The following is a 13,503-nucleotide window of genomic DNA, read 5'->3' as shown; positions in this document are numbered from 1 at the left end:
CCTCAAACAATTAATCAATGGTTTCTAGAGTGGTCGAGACTATATATATAGATGATAGCATACATAAATATCTCCAAACAATAGTGAAAAAGTAAATCTAAGTGAACACATTATGTTTAAAAATTCAAGATCAAGCTTAAGTAACAACTAGACAAGAGTTAAGCACACAATTCATGCAAAATTCATCAATTTCCTAAACATATTCTTATCTCAATCAGAAGTTTTATTATTGACAGACAACTTTCAACAAAACCATGCTTATAACAACCTAAAAGACAAATAAAAAAATGACACTATAAACAACTAAACAACAAAAAATAACTAAACAACACAAACACAAATAACAACTAAAAAAATGACAAATAAAAATTAAACAACAGTTTTCCCTTTCCCCACACTTAATTTATGCATTGTCCTCAAGGCATATACTAAATAAAAAAAATCAATGCACAATAAAAATATAAAGGTAAGAAAAACTCCTGCAAGTTTGCTTTGTTTAATGTCGTTAGCTCGACTGAATGATGTGGTCATGATTGTCATGGTGGGTCATTTAACAGAACCTTATTCTTTTTGTACTTCTCAATAGAATTCAACATATCAAACTGTATAACTTCACCATTAAATTTCATTGTAAGTGCCCATACTTTGACATCCAGCTTTGTACTTCTAATAAGTCGGAATGGCCTACCAAATTGAACCTGCACCAAAACATCTTCAACTACCCTTAGGGGATAAGCATTAGTGTGATCATCTAATCGAATAATAACATTGGTTTCTTTTAACAACCCTAGATTTAAAGAAGCAAAAATAGAATAAGACATTAAATCAATAGGTGCTCATAAATCTATCATACAATGATCAAACCTGCTTTTACTGATATTGTATGGATTTATAAACATCCCAAGGTCTTGACAATTGGGTAGCAACTTCCTTTGGAGAATAGAAAAAATATTCTCCCCCACACTTATATTTTTATCACCCTTTAGTTTTCTTTTATTTGTGGACAACTCCTTAGGAAGCTTAGCATACTGTGGTACTTGTTTAATGGTTGTATGGAGCGAAATATTGATTTTAAGGATCACCTTATTTTCCTCCTCATTCTTAAATTTTTTCAATCTGTTCGGAAAAGGAGGAATAGGGACATAGGATCTGACAGTTGGTTTGTGTAGCATGTTCTGTGATGATGAGCCAACTGACGTGAAAGTTTCGATCTCCGGTGGAGAAGATACTTCTGGGGTTGAATTGTTGACTTCTTGAGTTGGAATTAGATCAAATGTTATGTCTTGATGAGGTGGCAAGTCAAGTTGTGGACCACTTTGAATAGTTAGGGTACCATCATTCTCTATTGGATTACTCTCTAATTCTGTGGGTAATTCTCCAATATTCTCAACCTCAAGATTATTCAATGATGTAACAATTTGTCCCATAGCACTCTCCAAATTCTTGAGGGACGCTTCTGTACTCTGAAGAATAGCTTGGGTCTGCATAGTTGAAGCCACCAAGGTTTTTAGCATATCTGAAATTGATGGTTCCTGATCTTGTGACATTCCTGTAGGAGGTTGTCGAGGAAAAGGCCCATAAGCCTGCTCTGACATCTGTTGAAGTTGGAGAGTGCTGGCATTCAATGCATTGATGAGATCTCCAATTGATGGATCTGAATATTGTGGGGTGAGCTCATTATATTCTGATTGAGAGTAGTAATTTGGCTCAACATATTGATTTCCACCATAGAAAGTATTAGAATACTCCTCCCATTGTGAATTGTAATTGCTAGAATAGGAGTCATATCTATTCATTTGAGGATCATAACAGTGTTGATAGTACATTTCCATGTCTCAAACCAAGTTCAATGCAAGCCCTAAAAACATCAACCACAACTAATAGATCAAGTTAATAAAAAGAGAAAAAAATGAATAACAAATTAAATAAAATAGTTCCCGGCAACGGCGCCAAAAATTTGATGCGTGTCGTATGCTGTATCAAATTCAAATATATATTTTTTTATTCACTTACACCAACTACTTCAGTATAGCGGTAAATAAGGGTCGAACCCACGAGGACTATGATCAAATTATTATTCAAAATAATACTAGATTGAAATTAAAAAGGTGTTGACGCGGTTCTTTGGCAACAAGTAATTAATAGAATAAGGAGAGGGATTAGTGCTAAATAATGAATCGTAATAGATGAATGATCTCAAAGTAAAATGATAACACGAATACTTTTTTAGGTGGTTCAAAGGTTAAAATCCTTCTAGTCCACCAGCCAATATTATTAATATCTCTATGATATTCCTTACAGGGTATTTCTTTACAAATTAGAATCCAACCCTTTGTAACTCCTAGGGTCTCTATATTTATAGGGAGAGGGCACCTGGGTGTTGGCAAGGGAGGTCATCCCGTGACCTTCTTACCCATCATGTCACTTCTGTGACATTCATGATTAATTCCTAAAACCTGACATTGAAGTGTGGTCTAATAATTAGGTAAGGGGGATAATGGGCCGCACGGCCCAACCCAGCCGTGGGTGCCTGAACACGCACGTTTATGCTGCGTGTCCGAGAATTCAGGGATGGATCAGACACGTGATGTCTAATATATGCACGTTTACATTGCGTGGTTGACTTTATAAAAGGTCAGAGGTGCCAACTCAAGCTCGTGGCTCGAGCTTGATGTAATCTTAGCTCGTGGTGTCCATACTTCTGACCCGACTCCTTAGTAATCTCATTAAGCCTTTGGTTACCTCGAGCTAAAGAGATAGGACCTTGTAACAGTAGCTCCGGGTACGTGGCTTCCACGTGGCTGATATAACTATACCATTTCTCAGCTCGCTAATAGCCCATGGATATTTAGGGCGTACATTTTCCCCCCAAGCCCCTGCTCGTGGCATATGACGTCACCTGGGGCCACAGTGGGGGCTTTTAGGCTTCTTTGTGGACTCTTCCCATTCTGTCCATTACGCTGGTATCGAATACGTGGAGCATCGTGGTTGGTGATGGTCCGTCTTCCGAGGACCGCCTTAAATGGCCTAGCCTATCTTTGGTCGTCGTTTCGTCTTGCGAGTAGTGATCCTCATATCCTACATCAAGGCGATCGAACGACCCTCATCCTTTGGCCTTTTACGTATATAAAAGGGCTGGCCACCTTTCGCATGGGCTACCCTTTCATTTGAAAATTTTCTCATCTTCTTCTTTCTTCTTAGTCTCAAAACCCTTTCTTTCTTCCGGTCACTGTTCCCATCGTTCCAGAAGTTCAGACATGAGAGCTCCTTCGAGACTTCGGTACCAGCGATCCCAACAGGATTTCAACCCAGACGACCCTTTCAGTCTCTTCACAGCAAAACATTTCTGTAAGTCCCCCGTTTGTGCATGTTTTAAATGTTTTCCTTCACTGTTGCTTAGGTAAACTTTCTCTTTAGTCGCATGCAGTAGGTTTCTTGTCTTCTGCTCTTTTTTGCTGGTATTTTATGCGTAGGTTTTTATCCTAAGGGTACCGACCATAGGAAAAACCACTTAGGAGCATGACTCATAGGATACGAATTTTGGGGTGATTTTCAGGGTAAAATTTTTTTATGCCTGTTTGGAACAAGAAGTTTTTAGGGTGAAAAAACCGGGTAGCTTAGGGGACACGCTTCACAGGCGGTTTTACCTACTGTTGCCTACTAAAACTTTCCTTCCAAGGAAAACTTTTACTTTGACCCTCCTGACATACGGATTCCGAGTAATCGGGGACCCGTTAGGAGCACAGGTGCGTGTTCATAGAACCGCGTGGTCTCACTCGCCACGGGCTGAGATTACCTTAGCCCGTGTAAAGGAAACCCTTCGCGCTAGATTCTTTCTTATGCTTAGGTCGCCTTTTCTAAATTTTCTTCTTTGTTCGTTAGGCGACCAGATGGGACCAAAGAAGAGCGCACCCAAGAAGAGTGCTGGCAGCTCGTCTTCCCAGCAAACCAACAAAGGAAAGGAGGTGTCCATGGACTCCCTGATCCCCAACTTCGGTCCAACTGTGGAGAAGGAGGTCGAGGTGGGGCCCGACGCCTTTTTCGAGGCAGAGAGGATCGCCTCGAAGGTCACCACCCAGGGGAAAGTGAATAAAATTATGCTTTCCCATAACATTGAGATAGGGAGGGGCGCCCTGGATGCCCGACCTCCCCTTGAAGGCGAGCAGAGCTGTGCGCTTCTCGACGAGGAGTACGCCGGCTGGAGCGACGAGCATCTCAAGGCTGGGGCCTTCCTTCCATTGGACCAGTACTTTGCGGATTTTTTAAATTACGTGAAGCTGGCCCCCTTCCAGCTCCCCCCTAACTCATACCGTCTGTTAGCGGGGTTAAAGTATCTATTCCTGAAGCAGGAATGGGAGGTCCCCACGCCAGCGGACATACTCTACTTCTTCTGCCTCAAAGCCAGCCCGAAGCAGCGGGGGCGAGGCGACGGGTTCTACTACTTAACCCATTTTCCAAATTTGGCTGCGGTCATCGAGCTGCCCAGCCACCCTGATAAACGAGTTTTAGACTCATTTATGGTCTAAGATTTTAGGGTATTTTTCGTTAGTTAGGATTATTTTATTTCGGAATTATGTTTGTTTGTTCATGTTTCAGGGTGATTAATGCTAAAGTGATACAAATAGTGAAAAGGAGTGAAAGTGGAACAAAATTGGGACGGATTTGTGGACTTTTGGGTTCTGTAAGTAGCGCTACAGCGCTACTAAGGGAGCGCCGTAGTGCTAGGAAGGATTTCTGAAGAATTGAGGTTCCTGACTTTAGCGCTACAGCGCTACAACAACAGCGCTACATCGCTTGGATGTAGTTTTTCAGGAGGTCGGTTCTGGAAGTAGCGCTACAGCGCTACGATAAGGGCACTACAGTGCTGGTGCCCAGATTTCTCTTCAAGGTGTTTCTGACTTTAGCGCCAAGAACATAGCGCTACAGCGCTGGTGACACGATTTTCACATATCTGATCATTTTTTGATGGGCAATTTGGTCTTTTCACTTGGAACTTTGGAGGGATATTTTAGAAACATAATGTTGTGACTTGAGTAGTTTTATTGGGGGAGATTTACCAAAACCCTAGATTAAGCAAGGAGGCTACAGAAGAGACAACAAGAAAAACTCAGAGTTCTTTTTCTTCTTTATCTTTTGATTTCATGTTTATGTTTGATTTAGTCATGTTCATGAACTAAATTTCTGTTTAGGTTTTCTAATTGACTCTCTTGAAACTCTATTATGATTTAATGCATTTATCTATTTCCTCTTCATTCTAAAATCTATTCAATTTGAGTTTATTGTGTATGTATTTGACTGCGCATCTTTTACATATGATTTACGAATTTGAATCAAAATCTGAAAAGTGAGATTTGAATATGCTAAAATTGAATAGACATAGACTTCAATTTAGAACGAGAGTATCAAATTGGTTTATGTGATTGAGGGTTGTATTCACTGCTTCCTATTGTTTGAATTTACCATAGAAATATAGGGAATTCACACTAGGTCGAGTTTTCTATTTCTTAACTTGAATAGTTAACACTTTTACAAACCTATCATTTCAGTGAAGAAGAGTTTCAGTAGTAATTGCATTAAAGATTAATAGAGTGGATAGTAGAGAAGATTAGGATTCCTATTTGTTTTACAGTGAATTCAATCCAAGGTTTTGCTATTATTTGTTATTTGTTTAATTTTTAATTATTGCTTCTGAATATTATAGTTTCTTTTGCGGTGTCTAAAAGAATCAAGAATTCTAATTGATCAAATAGAAAGAGAAATTAATTGACTGGTAATTGAGAATTCAGTCCTTGAGGACGATACTTGGTTTTTACCATATTATTACAAATTGCGACTGTGTGCACTTGCATAGCTTAAAAATTTCGCAACAAGTATTTTGCGCCGTTGCCGGGGACTGAAAATAATTATCAATATTAGTCTGATTAATTTTTATTCTAATTTGATTTTAATTTCTCTTGTTTCTAATCTGTTTAGTTGCTTAATTTGTCTATCTCAGGTGGATTATGTTATATGCGTGGCAGAAAAGGAGCAGACAGTCTTGTTCCTTTGAATCTTGAGATTGAAAAGTCTTGCAAGCAAAACAGAAAGAACAAGAGGGAAGCCCAGAAGTCTGTGAAGATGGCACAGAATGATGGGGATGGCAGGAATGTTTTAATTCCTGGAATTGCACAAGGGGGTCAGGCTCAGAATAATGCTGAGAGGTGCCTGAGAGACTATGTACTACCCACTCTGACAGGAGTACAAAACAGTATACACCCACCAGCTGTAGAGGCTAACAACTTTGAGATCAAGCCAGCTATTTTACAAATGGTGCAATCCTCTGTTCAATTTAATGGGTTGCCTTTTGAAGATCCTCACACCCATTTGTCTAATTTTCTGGAGCTGTGTGGAACTTTCAGATACAATGGGGTGAGTGATGACGTTATTAAACTTAGGATTTTCCCATTTTCTCTAAGGGATAGAGCTAAAAGTTGGTTGAACTCTTTGCAACCGAACTCTATTATCACCTGGCAAGATCTGGCTCAGAAGTTTTTGTCAAAATTCTTCCCTCCTTCCAAAGCTGCTAAATTGAGGGGAGAAATCAATAATTTTTTCCAGAATGATGGAGAATCATTGTATGAAGCTTGGGAACGGTTCAAAGAACTTTTGAGAAGATGTCCTCATCATGGCATTGAACAGTGGATGTTAGTACATAATTTTTATAATGGTTTATGTCCTACTACCAGAACCATTATTGATACTGCAGCGGGTGGTACTTTTATGAGCAAGAGTGCAACTGGTGCTTATGAGCTGCTGGAGGACATGGCCACAAATAACCATCAGTGGTCTGAGGAAAGATCATCGGGGGTCAGAAAGGTAGTTGGGGTGCACGAGCTGGATGCAATCACTGCTCTAACAGCACAAGTTGCCTCCTTGACAAAACAGTTACAACAGAGCATTGTATCTGCTAATGCGGTTCAAATGGCAGTTAGGTGTGAAATTTGTGGTGGTTCTCACTCTATTGATCAGTGCCCTATTAGTATGAATAATAATACTCCGATGGATCAAGCTCAGGTTCAAGCGGTGGGAAACTTTCAGAGGCCATTCAATAATCCATTCTCCAATACTTACAATCCTGGGTGGCGAAATCATCCTAATTTTTCTTGGAAGAATAATCAGGGCCAGCAACCTCAGTTTCAGGGTCAATTTCAGAATAATATGCCTTAGCCACCAATGCATCAAGCCTCTTCATCACAACAGCCTAGACCTCAACAATCAATGAATCAAGCTCCACCTGAAAGGCCTAATGAATTGCAAGCTGCATTATTGACCCTCACCAATACTCAAACTCAGTTTATGACAGAGACTAGATCTTCTATCAGAAACCTGGAAAGTCAAGTAGGGCAGTTGGCTAATATGCTTAATAATAGACCGCAGGGAAATTTTCCTAGTAATACTAAAGTCAACCCTAAGGAGCAAGTTCAGGCAATTACTCTGAGGAGTGGGAAGCAAACTGAGCAGTCTAGAACTCCACAGGCAGTGGTTCAGAATGGAGAGATGGGTGAACAGTCTGATTCAGCAAGGGTTACTGAAGACCACCAGCTTTCAGAAAAGAGTCCGCCAGTTGTTAATGAGCAGCCAGTTTGAGTTCCATATCCTTAGTGGCTTAGAAAGACTACACTGGATAAACAGTTTTCTAAGTTTTTAGAGGTGTTTAAAAAGCTACATATAAATATTCCTTTTGCTGAGGCCTTGGAGTAGATGCCCAGCTATGTGAAATTCATGAAGGAGATTCTGTCTAAGAAAAGGAGGATGGAAGACTATGAGACAGTAGCACTCACTGAAGAGTACAGTGTGATATTACAAAGGAAGTTACCCCAAAAGCTGAGAGATCCGGGGAGCTTCACCATACCTTGCACCATTGGCAAATTTGAATGCAAACACGCTTTATGTGATCTGGGGGCGAGGATTAATCTGATGCCCTTATCTGTGTTTAGAAGAATTGGTTTGGGGGAGGCAAAACCAACAACTATCACTCTACAACTAGCAGACCGATCGGTGACACATCCACGGGGTATTGTTGAAGATGTTCTTGTGAAAGTGGATAAGTTTATATTACCAGCTGACTTTATCGTTCTGGACATGGAGGAGGATACAGATGTACCAATTATTCTCGGCAGACCATTTCTAGCCACAGGTCAAGCTCTTATTGATGTTCAAAAGGGAGAGCTTAAGCTTAGAGTTCAAGGAGATGAGGTGGTCTTTAATGTCTTCAAGGCCATGAAGTATCTGGTGGCTAGTGACAGTTGCTATAGTGTGGATGTGATAGAGAAGGATGAATAGTGATGCCTTAGAGGCAGTATTATTGGGTGATGAGGTCGACGATGATGATGCTGAGATAAGAGATTGTGTAAACTGGATCAATTCCTTCCTGCCATACTGGAAGAAGTTTCAAGAATTAGCAGACGCGCCTGATAAACTGCTAACATCCATTCAGCAGCCACCGCAGCTGGAATTGAAGGTTCTTCCAGATCATTTGCGATATGCATATTTGGGAGAGAATGAAACTTTACCTGTCATTGTGTCAGCTGACCTGTCAAAGATAGAATTGGAGAAATTGTTGAGGGTTTTAAGGGAGCATAAATTGGCCATTGGGTGGACCTTGGCAGATATTAGAGGAATAAGCCCATCGACAGTAATGCATAAAATCTTATTGGAGGAGAATAGCAAGCCATCCATAGAGGCCCAGAGAAGACTCAATCCAGCCATGAAGGAAGTCATACTTGAGCAAATTCTTAAATGGTTGGCCGTTGGGGTGATCTACCCAATTTCTGATAGCGCATGGGTGAGCCCTGTGCAAGTGGTACCTAAAAAGGGTGGTATGACAGTGGTAAAAAAATGAAAACAATGAACTCATTCCAACAAGAACTGTAATGGGGTGGCGGATTTGTATAGATTACCGCAAGCTCAACAAGGCAACATGGAAGGATCATTTCCCTTTGCCTTTCCTTGATCAAATGCTTGACAGATTGGCAGGCCATAGCTACTACTGTTTCTTGGATGGGTATTCAGGGTATCATCAGATCGCTATTGCACCAGAGGATCAAGAGAAAGCAACATTTACATGTCCCTATGGCACATTTTCTTTCAGGAGAATGGCATTTGGACTATGTAATGCCCCTGCAACATTTCAACGGTGCATGATGGCTATATTTTCAGATATGGTAGAAAGGTGTATTGAGATATTCATGGATGATTTCTCTGTTTTTGGTTCATCATTTGACCTTTGTTTGGGTAACTTGGAAAACGTGTTGAATCGTTGTGAGAAGGAAAATCTGGTGTTGAATTGAGAGAAATGCCATTTTATGGTGAAAGAGGGGATTGTTCTTGGCCATAAAATTTTGAGTGAGGGAATTGAGGTAGATAGAGCAAAAATTTCTACCATTGAAAAGCTGCCTCCACCAGTTTCAGTCAAAGGTGTAAGAAGTTTTCTTGGTCATGCTGGGTTCTATCGAAGATTCATAAAAGATTTCTCTAAAGTGTCCAAGCCTCTCTCGAATCTGCTTATGAATGGAGTTGTCTTTGATTTTAATGATGAATGTTTGAAGGCTTTCAATTTCTTGAAAGAAAAGCTTATTTCTGCTCCAATTGTGATAGCTCCAAATTGGGAATTGCCTGCTGAGTTAATGTGTGATGCTAGTGACTATGCAGTGGGGGCAATTTTGGGACAGCGAATTGACAAGGTATTCAGGTCTATTTATTATGCTAGTCGAACTCTAAATGATGCTCAACTGAATTATGCTACTACAGAAAAAGAGTTGCCAGCTTTTGTGTTTGCTTATGATAAATTTAGACCGTATCTGATTGGTAATAAAGTGATTGTCTACACTGATCACTCTGCCATTAAATACTTGATGTCAAAGAAAGATACAAAGCCCCGCCTGATTAGATGGATTCTTTTACTTCAAGAATTTGACATGGAAATTCGTGACAAGAAGGGCAGCGAGAATGTGGTAGCTGATCACCTCTCTAGACTTGAAGTGGAGGAGACTGACAATAAGAAAGCAGTGCAAATCAATGATTACTTTCCTGATGAGCAGTTGTTTGGGGTAAGTGAGAAATTAGCTGTCCCTTGGTTTGCTGACATAGTGAACTTCTTGGTTGCCAAAATTGTGCCTCCTGAAATGTCGAAGCAGCAATTAAAGAAATTATTTTCTGAGGTGAAACATTACTATTGAGAGGAGCCTATTCTCTATAGGCATTGTGTGGATCAAATTATCAGACGATGTGTTCCTGAAGAAGAGATGCAGTCAATTCTCAACCATTGCCACACTCAACAATGTGGTGGGCACTTTGGTGCATCCAGAACGGCAGCCAAGGTATTACAAAGTGGTTTCTATTGGCCTTCATTATTCAAAGATGCAAATGCTTTTGTAAGGGCTTGTGATAGATGTCAGCGAACTTGTAATATCTCGAGGAGAAATGAGATGCCCTTACAGGGAATTCTTGAAGTGGAACTTTTTGATGTATGGGGCCTTTTCCACCATCTTACAACAATGAATATATTCTATTGGCAGTAGATTATGTATCTAAATGGGTGGAGGCTGCAGCAACTAGGGCCAATGACGGTAAAACTGTGCTTAATTTTCTTCATAAACATATTTTTACTAGATTTGGCACTCCCCGAGCTCTCATTAGTGATGAAGGAAAACACTTTGTAAATAAACAACTTGATGCATTATTGGCTCGTTATGGAGTATATCATAGAAAAGCATTGCCTTACCATCCTCAATCGAATGGGCAAGCTGAAATTTCAAACAGAGAAATCAAAAGTATCCTTGAGAAGACCGTTGACAGTTCGAGGAAAAATTGGTCGAAGAAATTAGATGATGCTATTTGGGCCTACAGAACTGCATTCAAAACACCAATAGGCATGTCTCCTTACAGGTTGGTGTTTGGTAAAGCGTGTCATTTACTAGTTGAGTTGGAGCATAGGGTATTCTGGGCTATGAAAAAGTTGAATTTTGATTGGAGTGCAGCCAGTGAACGAAGGTCGTTGCAACTGAATGAACTTGATGAGTTCAGAAATGAGGCTTATGAAAACGCCAAGATTTATAAAGAGAGAACAAAGGCTTGGCATGACAAGAACTTAGTTAGGAAAGAGTTCCAACCAGGGCAGAAGGTACTTCTTTTTAATTCAAGATTGAGACTTTTTCCTGGCAAATTGAAGTCAAGATGGTTAGGACCATTCACTAATGTTCAGGTCTTTCCATACGGTTCTGTGGAAGTTCGGGGGAACTCAGGTGATTCTTTTAAGGTCAATGGCCAGAGATTGAAACCCTACTTGGGTGGTCATGTTGATCAGGCAAAGTCGATCCTTCTTTTAAAGCCTCTTTGAAGAGGGATTCAGCATCCGGCTAAATGGCGTTAAAGACAGCGCTTTGAGGAGGCAGTTCTCAGTTTTAAATTCATTTTGTTTTATTTTTTTGTTTTTGAACAATGAAGGAAATTTGTTTTTATTTTTATTTTAATGTATTGTTTGAACCGTGAAAATCGTGAAAAAAAAATGTGGTGATTGAAGGTGCACTAGCGCTACAGCGCTGTATTCATAGTGCTATGGCGCTAATCTCATAAAAGAAAAAAAAGTGGGAGGTCACCAGCGCTACAACGCTGTTACGAGAGCGCTACAGCGCTGGTTCCAGAAGCAAAATTCCAGGTCGTGCAAGAGCGCTATAGCGCTATACATTCAGCGCTACAGCGCTCTGTCCAGTTTTTTTTTTTAAAACAGAGGGGTTGCGATTTTCCCCCTCATTTCCTCTACATTTTTTTTCCTCATTTCCATATTCTCTCCTCCATCCCCTCCATAACCCCCATATATTTTCCCTTTGAGCCTAATTCCCAGAAATTTCTCCACACATCCTCCATCTCTCATTCATTTCTCCTCTTATTTCCCTCCTTTCTTTTCTTTCTTCTCAAGGACCATTTCAATTTTTCCCCAAATCTGTTTTGAAACCCTAGAAATTCATTGATTTAATTTCTTGATGAAGATGGAAATTTTCAAGGGGATGTTCTAATTCAAGCATAAAGGTGTCCATTGTAAGGTTTGGTAAGTGGTTCCTCTCCCTTTTCTCCTCAGATTTTTTTGGTATTTGGGATTGGATTGGATTGCTTTGATTGATTGTTGAGGGTGGATCCCATCTGTGGTTTGGGTTTGGGATCTTAGTTTATTTGTTTGAAAGAGTGAATATTGTAAGTGTTTGTGAAGAGGAAAAGGGTTCATTTGTAGGGGAGGTGCTGTCAAAATTCTGTCTTGTGGGTTGGTGAGAGTGTGGATAATGGCTCCTAAGAGTAGAGCGGGTAGAAATAAGGATAAAGGAAAGGGACAAGCATCTGCTTCTCAACCAAGGGAGGATAGTTCAGAGCACGAGTATGATGAGACTAGGTTTATCAATTTTAAGGCTCAGGAGCGCTATGAGAAATTTGTTAGAAAGCCTTTGATTCCTGAGCGTGAAGTGGAATATCAGTCTGAACCTTTTACTCATCAGATTTTTGAACGGGTTCGGGCAAATCTTATGAATAGGAAATGGGGAGATTTTGTGACTAAATTGGCACAGGCTAATGTATCATTGGTATATGAGTTTTATGCGAATTTAAGAGATAAACACACACTACAAGAAATCTGATCTTTACCTACCAATATTTTACCTACCAATATATATTGGTAGGTAAAGGGAACCTTTACCCACCAATATTTATTCGTAAGATTTATAGGTAGGTAAATATTGCCAATATTATAATATTTTAGAAGGATGATTATCTACTAATAATATGGGTAAGTAAAGAGTGTTACCCTACACATATACTGGAGGGAAATTTTTTTGCATTTGGCGCCAATGTTTCCCTCTTATTATTTTAATTTTTAATAAAAATGATGCTGAGTTGTGTGATGATGTGTTAAAAATATCCTACATATCATCTTACTTATTTTTAACATGTCATATTATTTTTAACAAATGTACAAATCTTAAAAACAAATAAACATTACTTTTCAAACGTTGATAAAATGCAAATCTACGGAGAAAAGTCCAATCAAATAAGAAAAATAAGCTGTTCGATCTCGAGACTCGGTTTGACTCGGTGCTCGACTCGCCTCGATGGTGGTCCGCTGAGTTCGAGAGGAAGATCGATTCCATGCTCCGATCTGTCGTCGTCTGGAGCGATGGGTCGCTCACGCAGATTTGCACCAGGCACTGCTCTGATCGATCGCTCTCTTACGTTGCCAAAAGCCAAGCGCCTCTGCTTGCCCAGTGTCGTCTCCTGTGTTTGCCTCTGAGGTTATCGTTGCTGGAGAAGAAGAGATGGGTATCGATTGGGGGCGCCGATCTGAGTGACAGAGTGAATGAGGATCCAAGCACCTCCATTTCTTCTGATATGTTCTTCTACATCTTCACAGCGATTCGATGGCTGCCGAAGACTCTTCTTTCTCAGATCTGAGTTTCGCTGAGAACCTTCAACCAGGAACAA

At 40.1% G+C, this 13,503-nt stretch overlaps 1 non-coding gene across 1 annotated transcript; it reads right to left on the bottom strand.

Moving 5' to 3' along the window:
* Window positions 1-6,564: 6,564 nt before the first annotated feature.
* LOC133820483 (small nucleolar RNA R71) lies at window positions 6,565-6,671 on the bottom strand. The gene has a single exon (XR_009886891.1). It is a non-coding gene; the product is annotated as a small nucleolar RNA R71 (small nucleolar RNA).
* Between the last annotated feature and the right edge of the window lie 6,832 nt (window positions 6,672-13,503).

This window comes from Humulus lupulus, chromosome 2 (assembly GCF_963169125.1).
Source record: "Humulus lupulus chromosome 2, drHumLupu1.1, whole genome shotgun sequence".
Classification (NCBI taxonomy): domain Eukaryota; kingdom Viridiplantae; phylum Streptophyta; class Magnoliopsida; order Rosales; family Cannabaceae; genus Humulus; species Humulus lupulus.
This window is presented reverse-complemented; position numbering and strand designations above follow the sequence as displayed.